Source organism: Eurosta solidaginis, chromosome 2 (assembly GCF_040869045.1).
Source record: "Eurosta solidaginis isolate ZX-2024a chromosome 2, ASM4086904v1, whole genome shotgun sequence".
Lineage (NCBI taxonomy): Eukaryota > Metazoa > Arthropoda > Insecta > Diptera > Tephritidae > Eurosta > Eurosta solidaginis.
In genome coordinates this window covers 119,007,622-119,022,425 of record NC_090320.1, presented here as the reverse complement: position 1 = coordinate 119,022,425, position 14,804 = coordinate 119,007,622, and positions in this window count along the sequence as shown.

Here is a 14,804-nt window from a genome sequence, read left to right as displayed (position 1 = left end):
CTGCCTATCTTTAGTATATAATTAGCATATCTATACCCAAATGTGCGCAGGGGCGTAGTGGTTGTACGCAAGGCCGCGTTGGTTACGACGCGCTGCGCTTATTTTGCATAGTAGCTGGTATTGTTTTTTTCCTCCCACTTTCAAAAAAATAAAATAAGAGGATTTATATATATCCATATATATACATACATATATGTGCATGCATATGTACACCCATTTGTAATCATAAAATGTTAGATATAAACAAATTTAAGTTAAGAAAAAAAATAATCCAAATCCCACTAAATTAACCTAATTAAATTAAAATAACAATTAATTCAAAATAAATGCATCCTACTAATAAAGGAGTAGAACAAACGAACCAGATAAATAAATAAGATGAATAAGTAAATTAAATAACAAAAAAAGTTTTTGGGGGGGGGGGGGGGGGGGGGGGGGGTGGGGGGGTTGGAAGGAAGAGTAGCTACAGCAAATAAATTATATATTCTTTCGGTAATTAGATAAAACTCTACATCCTACTATCGCGTTAGCAACGAGGTTAAATGATAAAATAATATCAGTAAACTATCTGCTACTTTTGGTGGCAAAGATTAGGGTATGGCGTAGAATTTTTTTTAGCGGACACCGCCCTTAAGTCTTATGTTATTTTGAAATATTGACCCTCTTATGGGAACTTTTGTATTATCTCTTATAAAGGGAAAAGAGCATAGGATGAATCCCTTGCAGATTTTTTTCCTTTTGATTAGTTCTAAACGGGTAGTTTAAAATAAATTTATTCTTCCTTAGACAATCTAATTTACGTATAAAATAAAAGCATTAAAACATAAACGTCCTAAATTCAGAGAAACTTTAAACCTTCCTTCAATTATTCTCTTTGTCATTAAACTTCCTTTTTGCTTTAAGTTGAGACTAATGGACAACGATTGCGCTTAGTTGTAAGTTACATTGATAATGAATTGTAAATAAAAGTCTTGTTATAATGGGAATGCTGATGGCTTTATTTATTTAGAAGGCACTTAGGTATTTCAGGTAAGGGGCCACCGAAATATAGGTGCGTCGGTGGCCATGGATTTGAGGGTGGGTTAAGGACCGGGCGTCGCAACAACACCCGCGGCGCCCCCTATGTTTATTCGGCCTTTTTTGTTCGTTCTCCTTTTCATTTTTGTTTTTTTGTTTTGTTTCTGCGTTTAGTAACCGGTCATTTCCGGTTCGGTTAGTTTTGTTTCCATTTTTTCCGTTTAGTTTTTTTTTTGAAGTTCAAATTTCGTTTTCAATTTGAATGTTTTAACGGCCTGTCCGTGGCATCTGGTTCGACCGGATGTCGTTTTATTTTGAAATTATAAGCGTTTTGAGTAGTCTATGCGCTTCTGTCGGTTTTTTTTAAAGTATGAATGATCTTTTTTCTGTTTATGGCGCAGGACGGCAAGGTTGGCAAGAATCCCGCTCAGCCGACATGACTAGCCACAGTGCACCACTAGATCATGCCGACTGCCTTTCTTGCTGCTCCATTGTAGATGCGATACCATAACGTACATCATTATCGTTACTAATTTTGGGTTTAGTTTGTAGTTTTGTATCTAAGAAAATATCGTCGGGTTCATGTTTTATAGTATTGGCGGAGTCCTCAACATCTTCCAAACGTTCTTTTTCAATGTTTTTCCTGGAATACAATAGTGAAGTAATTTAATGGTGGCTTAGAATTTTCATAACTTCAAGCTCACCGTGGCCCATGTTTCGAAATATCTTTACAAAGTATCGAAATAGCTTATGACCAATTCTCTTCTGACATTGCTATTTGTATTGATATTAGATACGGATTACATGCTTAAAGCTTCCTCAATATGCGCGCTAATTTCGGGTGCAAAGGGTGGAGCACCCTTCTCATTTATTTTGTTGCATAAAAAAAAAAAAAATAAATGTAAGGCGCGATAACCTCCGAAGAGATCTAAGGCCGAGCTTCTCTTCCAATTTGCGTCGTGCTCCTCTTGATTTTCCCTACAAATTGGCCGGACGGGACCTACATGTTTTATGCCGACACCGAATGGCATCTGCAAGGCAGATGAGTTTTCACTGAGAGCTTTTCATGGCAGAAATACACCCGGAGCGCTTGCCCAACACTGCCGAGGGGCGACCCCGCTTAGAAAAATTTTCTTGTAATTTAAAAACCTTATTTCTAAAATTTTGATGTGGCTTTGCCCGGGGTGCGAACCCAGGGCATACGGTGTGGTAGACGGAGCACGATACCATCACACCACGGTGGCCGCATATTTTGTTGCATATGTTATGCAAAACTGTTGTTGTCACAATAATACTTTCCGCCCGCTTAATATTCAGCCTAATGCCTATCGAAATAACAGGGAACCTTCTCTTCCATTCTCCATCAGACCGTTCCACACAGTGCCGCGTTCGAATTTGTGATTCATTATATAACGCTTCTGAAGGAGTACGAACATTAGATATTGGAGTCATAATCCATTGATTACACGGATAACCGCTATCTGCAACTACCAAGAGTTTCCAAATTCGCGATCTTCAAAGCGACTATTAATGCGTGAACTTCGCAGTATCGTGGCATCGTGTGGGGAACCAGGCCATCGAGCTACTATATACAATATGTTCATGTCGCTATCGCATAACGTTTGAACATTATATGAGAAAAACCTCTCTCTGTTGCGATATAACTCTGCATCATCACCTCCTATGAAAAGTACATTGACATGGATATGTGTAAATATACATATGTAAAGACATTATCATAATTGTTTTCATTTAGGAGAGAAATCTGGGGGTATTATTTTTACGTGTGTTCAGTCTAAAGCTGCAACTACGCGGCTGCTTTTGTCCTTCTTCTGTTGTTGGAATCGTAATGAATTATCCTCGCAACAGAGCTAAATGGTGAGAAACCAACCTTATGACTCGGGATGCAGTAGTGGCAGAAACTCCCATTAAGCCTCCTCCAGTCCCTTGCATGCAGCATAAAACTGTAACGTTATCAATAGCATTTCCTCGGGAATTAGGGCATTATTCCTAGAAGAAACGTAATTAAAGAAGTAGCTCACGTTTTCTTTACATATGGCTTACCATGTTATTTTCCTTTCTATTCTATTTCGTATAATGGTTAGGTACCATCCATGCTGCTTCTTTGCTTATGCGAAACCTATTCCGGAAGCTTTGTTCATCGTAATTTCCGAAACGTATTGGCGCCTCTCTTACATTTCTTGCACGTTTGGCCATTATCATACGCTCTAATAGCTCAGGCCCCTATTATGAGCATTTTTCGATCTTCGATCTTCGCTGGCTATCGAACATCGAAAATCGAATTTGAAATTGGTATTATGACATCCAATCTCTGCCGAAGTTTTCGTTGTGTATCTAATTTTGAAACGAATAGAAATTTTTTGTCGACGCTGTATCGATTTAGTAGAAAATTGTTTGAAACGTACGATTTTTGTGTTTATCTTCAACTTGTTTGCTACCTAATAGTAATTTCAAACTATTGTATGATGCTTTATTTTTATTGAAATTTATATCCACACAAAAATTATTTAAAAGAAAATGTTATATTTTCATGATGCAAAATTGAATAATAATGCAAATTTTTGACAATAGAAAAATCAATGTTGAAAATAAAAATATTGTAAAACATATTGGCGCATATTCATAGTCGGAATAAAATAGGTTTTAAATTTAGTTGCCGCTTTTTTTACAGATAGCTCATAGAAACTTATATCAAAAAGCTGCAACTAAATTTAAAACCTATTTTATTTTGACTATGACTGTGCGCCATTAAAATTACAAAGTTCAAAGTAACACAATAACAAAATTAAATAAAAATAATTGAGTCAATATATTTTAAGAACCCTACATATAGGTCCAAGGTGAATACATCATCTTTACTGGATAGCAAGTCCATGAACGCTTGTATGGTCATTATGACATTTAGTTTTTAACACATGTAACAACATGTTTAGAAAGTTACAATCTTTAGGAAGCTATAATTACGCGTTGAAATTCATTTCAGCGTTTTATACTTCTGGTTAGTAAACAGAAAAATTCCTATCATGCCTATTCAAAACAACTTGTCAAAAAGCGCAGAACTCATTCAAAACGCTTACATTTCAAAATAAAACGACATCCAGCAGAACCGGATGCCACGGACAGACAGTTAAACATTACAAATTTAAAATTCAAAAAAGAAATTCAAAAAAATCTAACGCAAAAAAACCGTTACCGAACCGGACATGACGGGTTGCTAACGCTGAAAACCAAATAAAAAAACTTGAAAAGGGGGAAAAACAAAACGCTGAAAATTTAAATAAAAACAAAAAGGCCGAATATATTTGGGGCGCCGCGGGTGTTGTTGCGACCCCCGGTGCATATTCCCACCCTCAAAAACCATGGTCACCGATGCACCTATATTTCGGTGGCCCCTTACCTGTAATACCCTATGTGCCTTCTAAATGAGGAGAAACATCAGCATTCCCATTTATAATACAAATTTATTTATAATTCATTATCCAAAACAATGCAGTGAAAACTTATTCATTACTTACATGCCAATACATGTTATACGACTAACCCTATACTAAGGCTTATTCAAACTATTATAGGGGAAACCCTTAGCAAAAGAAAAAAACTCAAGGTCAGGTGTATCTCAAGATATGAGGGAATCTGGCTTAATTACATATTCTTTTCCACAAAAAAAAAAGATTTTAGTTGCAAAGTTAGCGGAAGGCCATAGATATAATTAAGTAGTAAGTTAGTTTATTTTATTTTATTTTATTATAGTTAATTTAGTGTAGTTTATTTTATTTTATTTTTGTTTATCGGTGGTTGAACATTTAGTTGATTTATTGTACTTTAGGTTATTTTATCTTAATAGTACTATCACTTCATTATCTTGCTATATTTTATTTTACTATACTTTAATTTAGATTCCCTCCTTTTCCTCACTTTTTCCTTTTTTGTTGTTCAATGGAAAAAAATAAAACCTGAAAAAAATTGTGGATCAAAAACTATTCAGATCAATTCCAAAAAAAAATTTAAGAAGTTCAAAAAAAAGGCTTCATGAAAATTTAATAAATTTTTGTAGTTTCTATATTGACGAAAATCTAGAACACAACCCGGCGGAGAATTCTCATTAATAATTTCGAATATTAGTTGACTTCATCAACTACTCAGCCAAGTTGAACTAAATATAAAATTCCCTATCATTAGCAAACTCGGAGATTTTGTTAAGCCACATGAACCTTGACAGTATACGTATAAATCAAAACCAGATATTAGAACACAGAAAAAAAATTTTCCCAAAACTCAATTAATAGGTATTGTAATATTAATATTATATGCAGATTACTAATATAAATATATATATCTTATAGGTATGTGATTTAAATGTTTAAATTTAAATGGAAATATATTCATAGAAGTGCAAAGCCAGATCTACGGCGACTTAATGTACGTACATACTCTATACATACATGGAAGCATTCATTATATGAATAACAAAAAAAAAATATTCTTGTTATAGAAATTCATATAATGGATTGATCGAAACGATTCCAAAAATTTAGCGCAATGTACTACAATATTTACAAATTTTTTCTTTGTTTTGTTGTATATTTATCTAGCCTTAGACACATGTGGCTAAAGACCTTACAATTCCGTATCACGGAACGAACTCTCCCATTAGATGTTGTTCTCGTTGTCGTAGCCGGTGCTGCAGGGGGCCGTTTAGGTGGGCCTCTGCCTTTTTGTTGTCACTCTTGGTGGTGCAGGAGGCCGTTTAGGTGGGCCACTTCTTTTTTGTTGTCACTGTTGGTGGTGCAGGAGGCCGTTTACTGGGCCTCTGCCATTTGTGGTCGCTGTTGGAGGTGCAGGAGGCCGTTTAGGTGGGCCTCTGCCTTTTTGTTGTCACTGTTGGTGCTGCAGGAGGCCGTTTAGGTGGGCCTCTGCCTTTTTGTCGTCACTGTTGGTGCTGCAGGAGGCCGTTTAGGTGGGTCTCTGCCTTTTTTTTGTCAGTTTTGGTGCTGCAGGAGGCCGTTTAGGTGGCTCTCTGCCATTTGCTCTCGCTGTTGGAGGTGCATAAGGCCGTTTAGGTGGGCCTCTGCCTTTTTGTTGTCACTGTTGATGGTGCAGAAGGCCGTTTAGTTGGGCCTCTGCCCTTTTGTTGACACTGCTGGTGGTGTAGGAGGCCGTTTAAGTGGGCCTCTGCCTTTTTTTTGTCACTCTTGGTGGTGCAGGAGGCCGCCTAGTTGGGCCTCTGCCTTTTGTTATCACTGTTGGTGGTTAAGGAGGCCGTTTAGGGGGCCTCTGCCTTTTTGTTGTCACTGGTAGTGCTGCGGGAGGCCGTTTAGGTGGGCCTCTGCATGCGGCCTGCCGTTGTTGTGCCGGCAATTGTTGGTGTTGGTCGGCGTCGTAGCAGGTTTTGTAGGCGTGGTTGATGGTGGTAGTTGGATGCTCCTGGGAAAAAAAGTAAAATAAGTGGCGTTTATGGTCACTGCGTGCGGCATCTATATCTCTCGATAAAGCGACTTCGGGTGTTATGCTATTACAGCTTAATTTAGAGCGTGATGGTGGCGTTTAATGTGATTAGGATTCTGTTACCCATATTGCGTACTGGTCTACTTACGGGTTTTTCTTATGATGTTGATGTTGTGTAAGTCGTGGTGGTGGGTTGCGACCACTTGTTTTTGTAATCTGACGAACTAATGTCAAACTCGTACTGCGCCGGAAGTTGATGTGTTGTAATTTCTACCTTCGATGGTTAATAAAACAGCAGAAATATCAGGATTTGTTATATTAGTACTTTATTTTTCGGTCTTCAATCTAATAATGAACCGGAAGTCCACTATCTTCTTTTTCTTCCACTTTATTCCTTTTCAGTGATGTACTTTTGCTTATTATTTTAATTAGTTCCCATGGTTGTATTTTTTGCTTATTCTGTTACATTAGTTGACATGGTTGCATTTATGATCTTACGACTCGGTCAACCTGAAACTGTATCAAAATAAAACGACATCCAGCAGAACCGGATGCCACGGACAGACCGTTAAACATTACAAATTTAAAATTCAAAAAAGAAATTCAAAAAAATCTAACGCAAAAAAACCGTTACCGAACCGGACATGACCGGTTGCTAACGCTGAAAACCAAATTAAAAAAACTTGAAAAGGGGGAAAAACAAAACGCTGAAAATTTAAATAAAAACAAAAAGGCCGAATATATTTGGGGCGCCGCGGGTGTTGTTGCGACCCCCGGTGCATATTCCCACCCTCAAAAACCATGGTCACCGATGCACCTATATTTCGGTGGCCCCTTACCTGTAATACCCTATGTGCCTTCTAAATGAGGAGAAACATCAGCATTCCCATTTATAATACAAATTTATTTATAATTCATTATCCAAAACAATGCAGTGAAAACTTATTCATTACTTACATGCCAATACATGTTATACGACTAACCCTATACTAAGGCTTATTCAAACTATTATAGGGGAAACCCTTAGCAAAAGAAAAAAACTCAAGGTCAGGTGTATCTCAAGATGTGAGGGAATCTGGCTTAATTACATATTCTTTTCCACAAAAAAAAAGATTTTAGTTGCAAAGTTAGCGGAAGGCCATAGATATAATTAAGTAGTAAGTTAGTTTATTTTATTTTATTTTATTATAGTTAATTTAGTGTAGTTTATTTTATTTTATTTTTGTTTATCGGTGGTTGAACATTTAGTTGATTTATTGTAGTTTATGTTATTTTATCTTAATAGTACTATCACTTCTTTATCTTGCTAAATTTTATTTTACTATACTTTAATTTAGATTCCCTCCTTTTCCTCACTTTTTCCTTTTTTGTTGTTCAATAGAAAAAAATAAAACCTGGAAAAAATTGTGGATCAAAAACTATTCAGATCAATTCCAAAAAAAATTTAAGAAGTTCAAAAAAAAGGCTTCATGAAAATTTAATAAATTTTTGTAGTTTCTATATTGACGAAAATCTAGAACACAACCCGGCGGAGAATTCTCATTAATAATTTCGAATATTAGTTGACTTCATCAACTACTCAGCCAAGTTGAAGTAAATATAAAATTCCCTATCATTAGCAAACTCGGAGATTTTGTTAAGCCACATGAACCTTGACAGTATACGTATAAATCAAAACCAGATATTAGAATACAGAAAAAAAATTTTCCCAAAACTCAATTAATAGGTATTGTAATATTAATATTATATGCAGATTACTAATATAAATATATATATCTTATAGGTATGTGATTTAAATGTTTAAATTTAAATGGAAATATATTCATAGAAGTGCAAAGCCAGATCTACGGCGACTTAATGTACGTACATACTCTATACATACATGGAAGCATTCATTATATGAATAACAAAAAAAAAATATTCTTGTTATAGAAATTCATATAATGGATTGATCGAAACGATTCCAAAAATTTAGCGCAATGTACTACAATATTTACAAATTTTTTCTTTGTTTTTTGTATATTTATCTAGCCTTAGACACATGTGGCTAAAGACCTTACAATTCCGTATCACGGAACGAACTCACCCATTAGATGTTGTTCTCGTTGCCGTAGCCGGTGCTGCAGGGGGCCGTTTAGGTGGGCCTCTGCCTTTTTGTTGTCACTCTTGGTGGTGCAGGAGGCCATTTAGGTGGGCCTCTTCTTTTTTGTTGTCACTGTTGGTGGTGCAGGAGGCCGTTTAGTGGGCCTCTGCTATTTGTGGTCGCTGTTGGAGGTGCAGGAGGCCATTTAGGTGGGCCTCTGCCTCTTTTTCTCACTGTTAGTGGTGCAGGAGGCCATTTAAGTGGGCCTCTGAATTTTTGTTGTTACTGCTGGTGGTGCAGGAGGCCGTTTAGGTGGGCCTCTGCCCGTTTGATGTCACTGTTGGTGGCGCAGGAGGCCGTTTAGTGGGCCTCTGCCTTTTTGTTATCACTGCTGGTGCTGCAGAAGACCGTTTCGGTGGGCCCCTTCCTTTTTTTTGTCACTGTTGGTAGTGCAGGAGGCCGTTTAGGTGGGCCTCCGCTGTTGGTGCTGCAGGAGGCCGTTTAGGTGGGGCTCTGCCTTTTTGTTGTCACTCTTGGTGGTGCAGGAGGCCGTTTAGGTGGGCCTCTTCTTTTTTGTTGTCACTTTTGGTGGTGCAGGAGGCCATTTAAGTGGGCCTCTGAAATTTTGTTGTCATTGCTGGTGGTGCAGGAGGCCGTTTAGGTGGGCCTCTGCCTTTTTGTTTTCACTGTTGGTGGTGCAGGAGGCCGTTTAGGTGGGCCTCTGCCTTTTTGTTGTCACTCTTGGTGGTGCAGGAGGCCGTTTAGGTGGGCCTCTGCCTCTTTTTCTCACTGTTAGTGGTGCAGGAGGCCATTTAAGTGGGCCTCTGAATTTTTGTTGTCATTGCTGGTGGTGCAGGAGGCCGTTTAGGTGGGCCTCTGCCTTTTTGTTGTCACTGTTGGTGGTGCAGGAGGCCGTTTAGGTGGGCCTCTGCCTTTTTGTTGTCACTGTTGGTTCTACAGGAGGCCGTTTAGGTGGGCCTCTGCCCTTTTGTTGCCACTGTTGGTGCTGCAGGAGGCCGTTTAGGTGAGTCTCTGCCTTTTTGTTGTCACTTTTGGTGCTGCAGGAGGCCGTTTAGGTGGCTCTCTGCCATTTTCTCTCGCTGTTGGAGGTGCATAAGGCCGTTTAGGTGGGCCTCTGCCTTTTTGTTGTCACTGTTGGTGGTGCAGGAAGCCGTTTAGTTGGGCCTCTGCCCTTTTGTTGACACTGTTCGCGGTGTAGGAGGCCGTTTAAGTGGGCCTCTGCCTTTTTTTGTCACTCTTGGTGGTGCAGGAGGCCGCCTAGTTGGGCCTCTGCCTTTTTGTTATCACTGTTGGTGGTTAAGGAGGCCGTTTAGGGGGCCTCTGCCTTTTTGTTGTCACTGCTAGTGCTGCGGGAGGCCGTTTAGGTGGGCCTCTGCATGCGGCCTGCCGTTGTTGTGCCGGCAATTGTTGGTGTTGGTCGGCGTCGTAGCAGGTTTTGTAGGCGTGGTTGATTGTGGTAGTTAGATGCTCCTGGGAAAAAAAAGTAAAATAAGTGGCGTTTATGGTCACTGCGTGCGGCATCTATATCTGTCGATAAAGCGACTTCGGGTGTTATGCTATTACAGCTTAATTTAGAGCGTGATGGTGGCGTTTAATGTGATTAGGATTCTGTTACCCATATTGTGTACTGGTCTACTTACGGGTTTTTCTTATGATGTTGATGTTGTGTAAGTCGTGGTGGTGGGCTGCGACCACTTGCCAGGCTTGTAACTGTGGAGGAGGCGTTGCTGTGGTACCTATTATTGCATGTGGGTGCTAATGATGTGGCTGCCAAATGAGCCGCTGTTGGACCGTATTATTTTTTTTTGTGGCTAACAATGCCGTTTCACCATGCACTTGGGCATAAAAAGTGTTTGCAACAGGCGGTTGTAACTTTACTGCATCCCCATTCCTGTGCACATAACCGCATTTCCTTTTATGTTTATTATCTACCTAGTTAGAGGTTCGTATACTTTAGACGTACAATTAATCACCCAGTTGTTTAAATGGTTAAATTGTGCATAATTTGGCCTAAGCGGCTTGTAAAGTTATATTGCAATAGATTTTCACGCAAATTCACGAAAGCAGTCATTCGTATACACATATCTGCCTATACATACATACAAGAAAATTTCGCAGAGAAAAATGCGGTGTAAAACTATTGAAACAATAGTTTTTGCTGAATCATCCGTTCGTTTAAATTTTTCTCAAGTTGAACAATTTTCCAATATTTTCGTATACGCACCAAAATGCTCAAATTTATTTTATCCCAATTTCTACGCTTGTTGTCCAACGTTCCACTGCTTGGTTCAACAATAAATGCGCAACACTCGACTTTCTTCACTTATTCACACGCAACCTGATAAAAATTTTTTTTTCACTTGATTTCTATAAAGTCCAAACCTTATTTTTTTTTTTAATAAACCTTCACAGGTACAGTCAAAAAAAAAAGCCAAAATTCGTTATCTTTTTTTTTTACTTCGTTACGCGCACGGCACGACCAGTCATTTGCACACCACTTTTCTTTTTGATTTTCGAGAAGCGCGCCACGCCGAAAAAACAAAGTTCCACCATTGTTGCGACTGCGCAGTGGAACGGCGCCGTTAAATCTGATGATTTAACTGTGGTTGCCCATGGTGGAACCACACAAGGTGGTAGCCACTGTGAAATTCCTGCAGCCATATTTAAAAGTTCCATGTGCTTTGTTTTTGTAATTTGACGAATTAATGTCAAACTCGTACTGCGCCGGAAGTTGATGTGTTGTAATTTCTACCTTCGATGGTTAATAAAACAGCAGAAATATCAGGATTTGTTATATTAGTACTTTATTTTTCGGTCTTCAATCTAATAATGAACCGGAAGTCCACCATCTTCTTTTTCTTCCACTTTATTCCTTTTCAGTGATGTATTTTTGCTTTTATATTAATTAGTTCCCATGGTTGTATTTTTTGTTTATTCTGTTACATTAGTTGACATGGTTGCATTTATGATCTTACGACTCGGTCAACCTGAAACTGTATCAAAATAAAACGATATCCAGCAGAACCGGATGCCACGGACAGACCGTTAAACATTACAAATTTAAAATTCAAAAAAGAAATTCAAAAAAATCTAACGCAAAAAAACCGTTACCGAACCGGACATGACCGGTTGCTAACGCTGAAAACCAAATAAAAAAACTGGAAAAGGGGGAAAACAAAAGGCTGAAAATTTAAATAAAAACAAAAAGGCCGAATATATTTGGGGCTCCGCGGGTGTTGTTGCGACCCCCGGTGCATATTCCCACCCTCAAAAACCATGGTCACCGATGCACCTATATTTCGGTGGCCCCTTGCCTGTAATACCCTATGTGCCTTCTAAATGAGGAGAAACATCAGCATTCCCATTTATAATACAAATTTATATATAATTCATTATCCAAAACAATGCAGTGAAAACTTATTCATTACTTACATGCCAATACATGTTATACGACTAACCCTATACTAAGGCTTATTCAAACTATTATAGGGGAAACCCTTAGCAAAAGAAAAAAACTCAAGGTCAGGTGTATCTCAAGATGTGAGGGAATCTGGCTTAATTACATATTCTTTTCCACAAAAAAAAAAGATTTTAGTTGCAAAGTTAGCGGAAGGCCATAGATATAATTAAGTAGTAAGTTAGTTTATTTTATTTTATTTTATTATAGTTAATTTAGTGTAGTTTATTTTATTTTATTTTTGTTTATCGGTGGTTGAACATTTAGTTGATTTATTGTAGTTTATGTTATTTTATCTTAATAGTACTATCACTTCATTATCTTGCTATATTTTATTTTACTATACTTTAATTTAGATTCCCTCCTTTTCCTCAATTTTTCCTTTTTTGTTGTTCAATGGAAAAAAATAAAACCTGAAAAAAATTGTGGATCGAAAACTATTCAGATCAATTCCAAAAAAAAATTTAAGAAGTTCAAAAAAAAGGCTTCATGAAAATTTAATAAATTTTTGTAGTTTCTATATTGACGAAAATCTAGAACACAACCCGGCGGAGAATTCTCATTAATAATTTCGAATATTAGTTGACTTCATCAACTACTCAGCCAAGTTGAAGTAAATATAAAATTCCCTATCATTAGCAAACTCGGAGATTTTGTTAAGCCACATGAACCTTGACAGTATACGTATAAATCAAAACCAGATATTAGAATACAGAAAAAAAATTTTCCCCAAAACTCAATTAATAGGTATTGTAATATTAATATTATATGCAGATTAGTAATATAAATATATATATCTTATAGGTATGTGATTTAAATGTTTAAATTTAAATGGAAATATATTCATAGAAGTGCAAAGCCAGATCTACGGCGACTTAATGTACGTACATACTCTATACATACATGGAACCATTCATTATATGAATAACAAAAAAAAAAATATTCTTGTTATAGAAATTCATATAATGGATTGATCGAAACGATTCCAAAAATTTAGCGCAATGTACAACAATATTTACAAATTTTTTCTTTCTTTTGTTGTATATTTATCTAGCCTTAGACACATGTGGCTAAAGACCTTAAAATTCCGTATCACGGAACGAACTCACCCATTAGATGTTGTTCTCGTTGCCGTAGCCGGTGCTGCAGGGGGCCGTTTAGGTGGGCCTCTGCCTTTTTGTTGTCACTCTTGGTGGTGCAGGAGGCCGTTTAGGTGGGCCTCTTCTTTTTTGTTGTCACTGTTGGTGGTGCAGGAGGCCGTTTAGTGGGCCTCTGCCATTTGTGGTCGCTGTTGGAGGTGCAGGAGGCCGTTTGGGTGGGCCTCTGCCTCTTTTTCTCACTGTTAGTGGTGCAGGAGGCCATTTATGTGGGCCTCTGAATTTTTGTTGTCACTGCTGGTGGTGCAGGAGGCCGTTTAGGTGGGCCTCTGCCCTTTTGTTGTCACTGTTGGTGGTGCAGGAGGCCGCTTAGATAGGCCTCTGCCTTTTGATGTCACTGTTGGTGGCGCAGGAGGCCGTTTAGTGGGCCTATACCTTTTTGTTGTCACTGCTGGTGCTGCAGAAGACCGTTTCGGTGGGCTCCTTCCTTTTTGTTGTCACTGTTGGTAGTGCAGGAGGCCGGTTAGGTGGGCCTCCGCCTTTTTGTTGTCACTGTTGGTGCTGCAGGAGGCCGTTTAGGTGGGCCTCTGCCTTTTTGTTGTCACTGTTGGTGCTACAGGAGGCCGTTTAGGTGGGCCTCTGCCCTTTTGTTGTCACTGTTGGTGGTGTAGGAGGCAGTTTAGGTGGGCTTCTGCCTTTTTGTTGTCGCTGTTGGTGGTGCAGGAGGCCGTTTAGGTGGGCCTCTGTCTTTTTGTTGTCACTTTTGGTGGTTAAGGAGGCCGTTTAGGTGGGCCTCTGCCTTTTTGTTGTCACTGTTGGTGCTACAGGAGGCCGTTTAGGTGGGCCTCTGCCCTTTTGTTGTCACTGTTGGTGGTGTAGGAGGCAGCTTGGGTGGGCTTCTGCCTTTTTGTTGTCGCTGTTGGCGGTGCAGGAGGCCGTTTAGGTGGGCCTCTGCCTTTTTGTTGTCACTTTTGGTGCTGCAGGAGGCCGTTTAGGTGGGCCTCTGCCTTTTTGTTGTCACTGTTGGTGCTGCAGGAGGCCGTTTAGGTGGGTCTCTGCCTTTTTGTTGTCACTTTTGTTGCTGCAGGAGGCCGTTTAGGTGGCTCTCTGCCATTTGCTCTCGCTGTTGGAGGTGCATAAGGCCGTTTAGGTGGGCCTCTGCCTTTTTGTTGTTACTGTTGGTGGTGCAGGAGGCCGTTTAGTTGGGCCTCTGCCCTTTTGTTGAAACTGTTGGTGGTGTAGGGGGCCGTTTAAGTGGGCCTCTGCCTTTTTTTGTCACTCTTGGTGGTGCAGGAGGCCGCCTAGTTGGGCGTCTGCCTTTTTGTTATCACTGTTGGTGGTTAAGGAGGCCGTTTAGGGGGCCTCTGCCTTTTTGTTGTCACTGCTAGTGCTGCGGGAGGCCATTTAGGTGGGCCTCTGCATGCGGCCTGCCGTTGTTGTGCCGGCAATTGTTGGTGTTGGTCGGCGTCGTAGCAGGTTTTGTAGGCGTGGTTGATTGTGGTAGTTAGATGCTCCTGGGAAAAAAAAGTAAAATAAGTGGCGTTTATGGTCACTGCGTGCGGCATCTATATCTGTCGATAAAGCGACTTCGGGTGTTATGCTATTACAGCTTAATTTAGAGCGTGATGGTGGCGTTTAATGTGATTAGGATTCTGTTACCCAT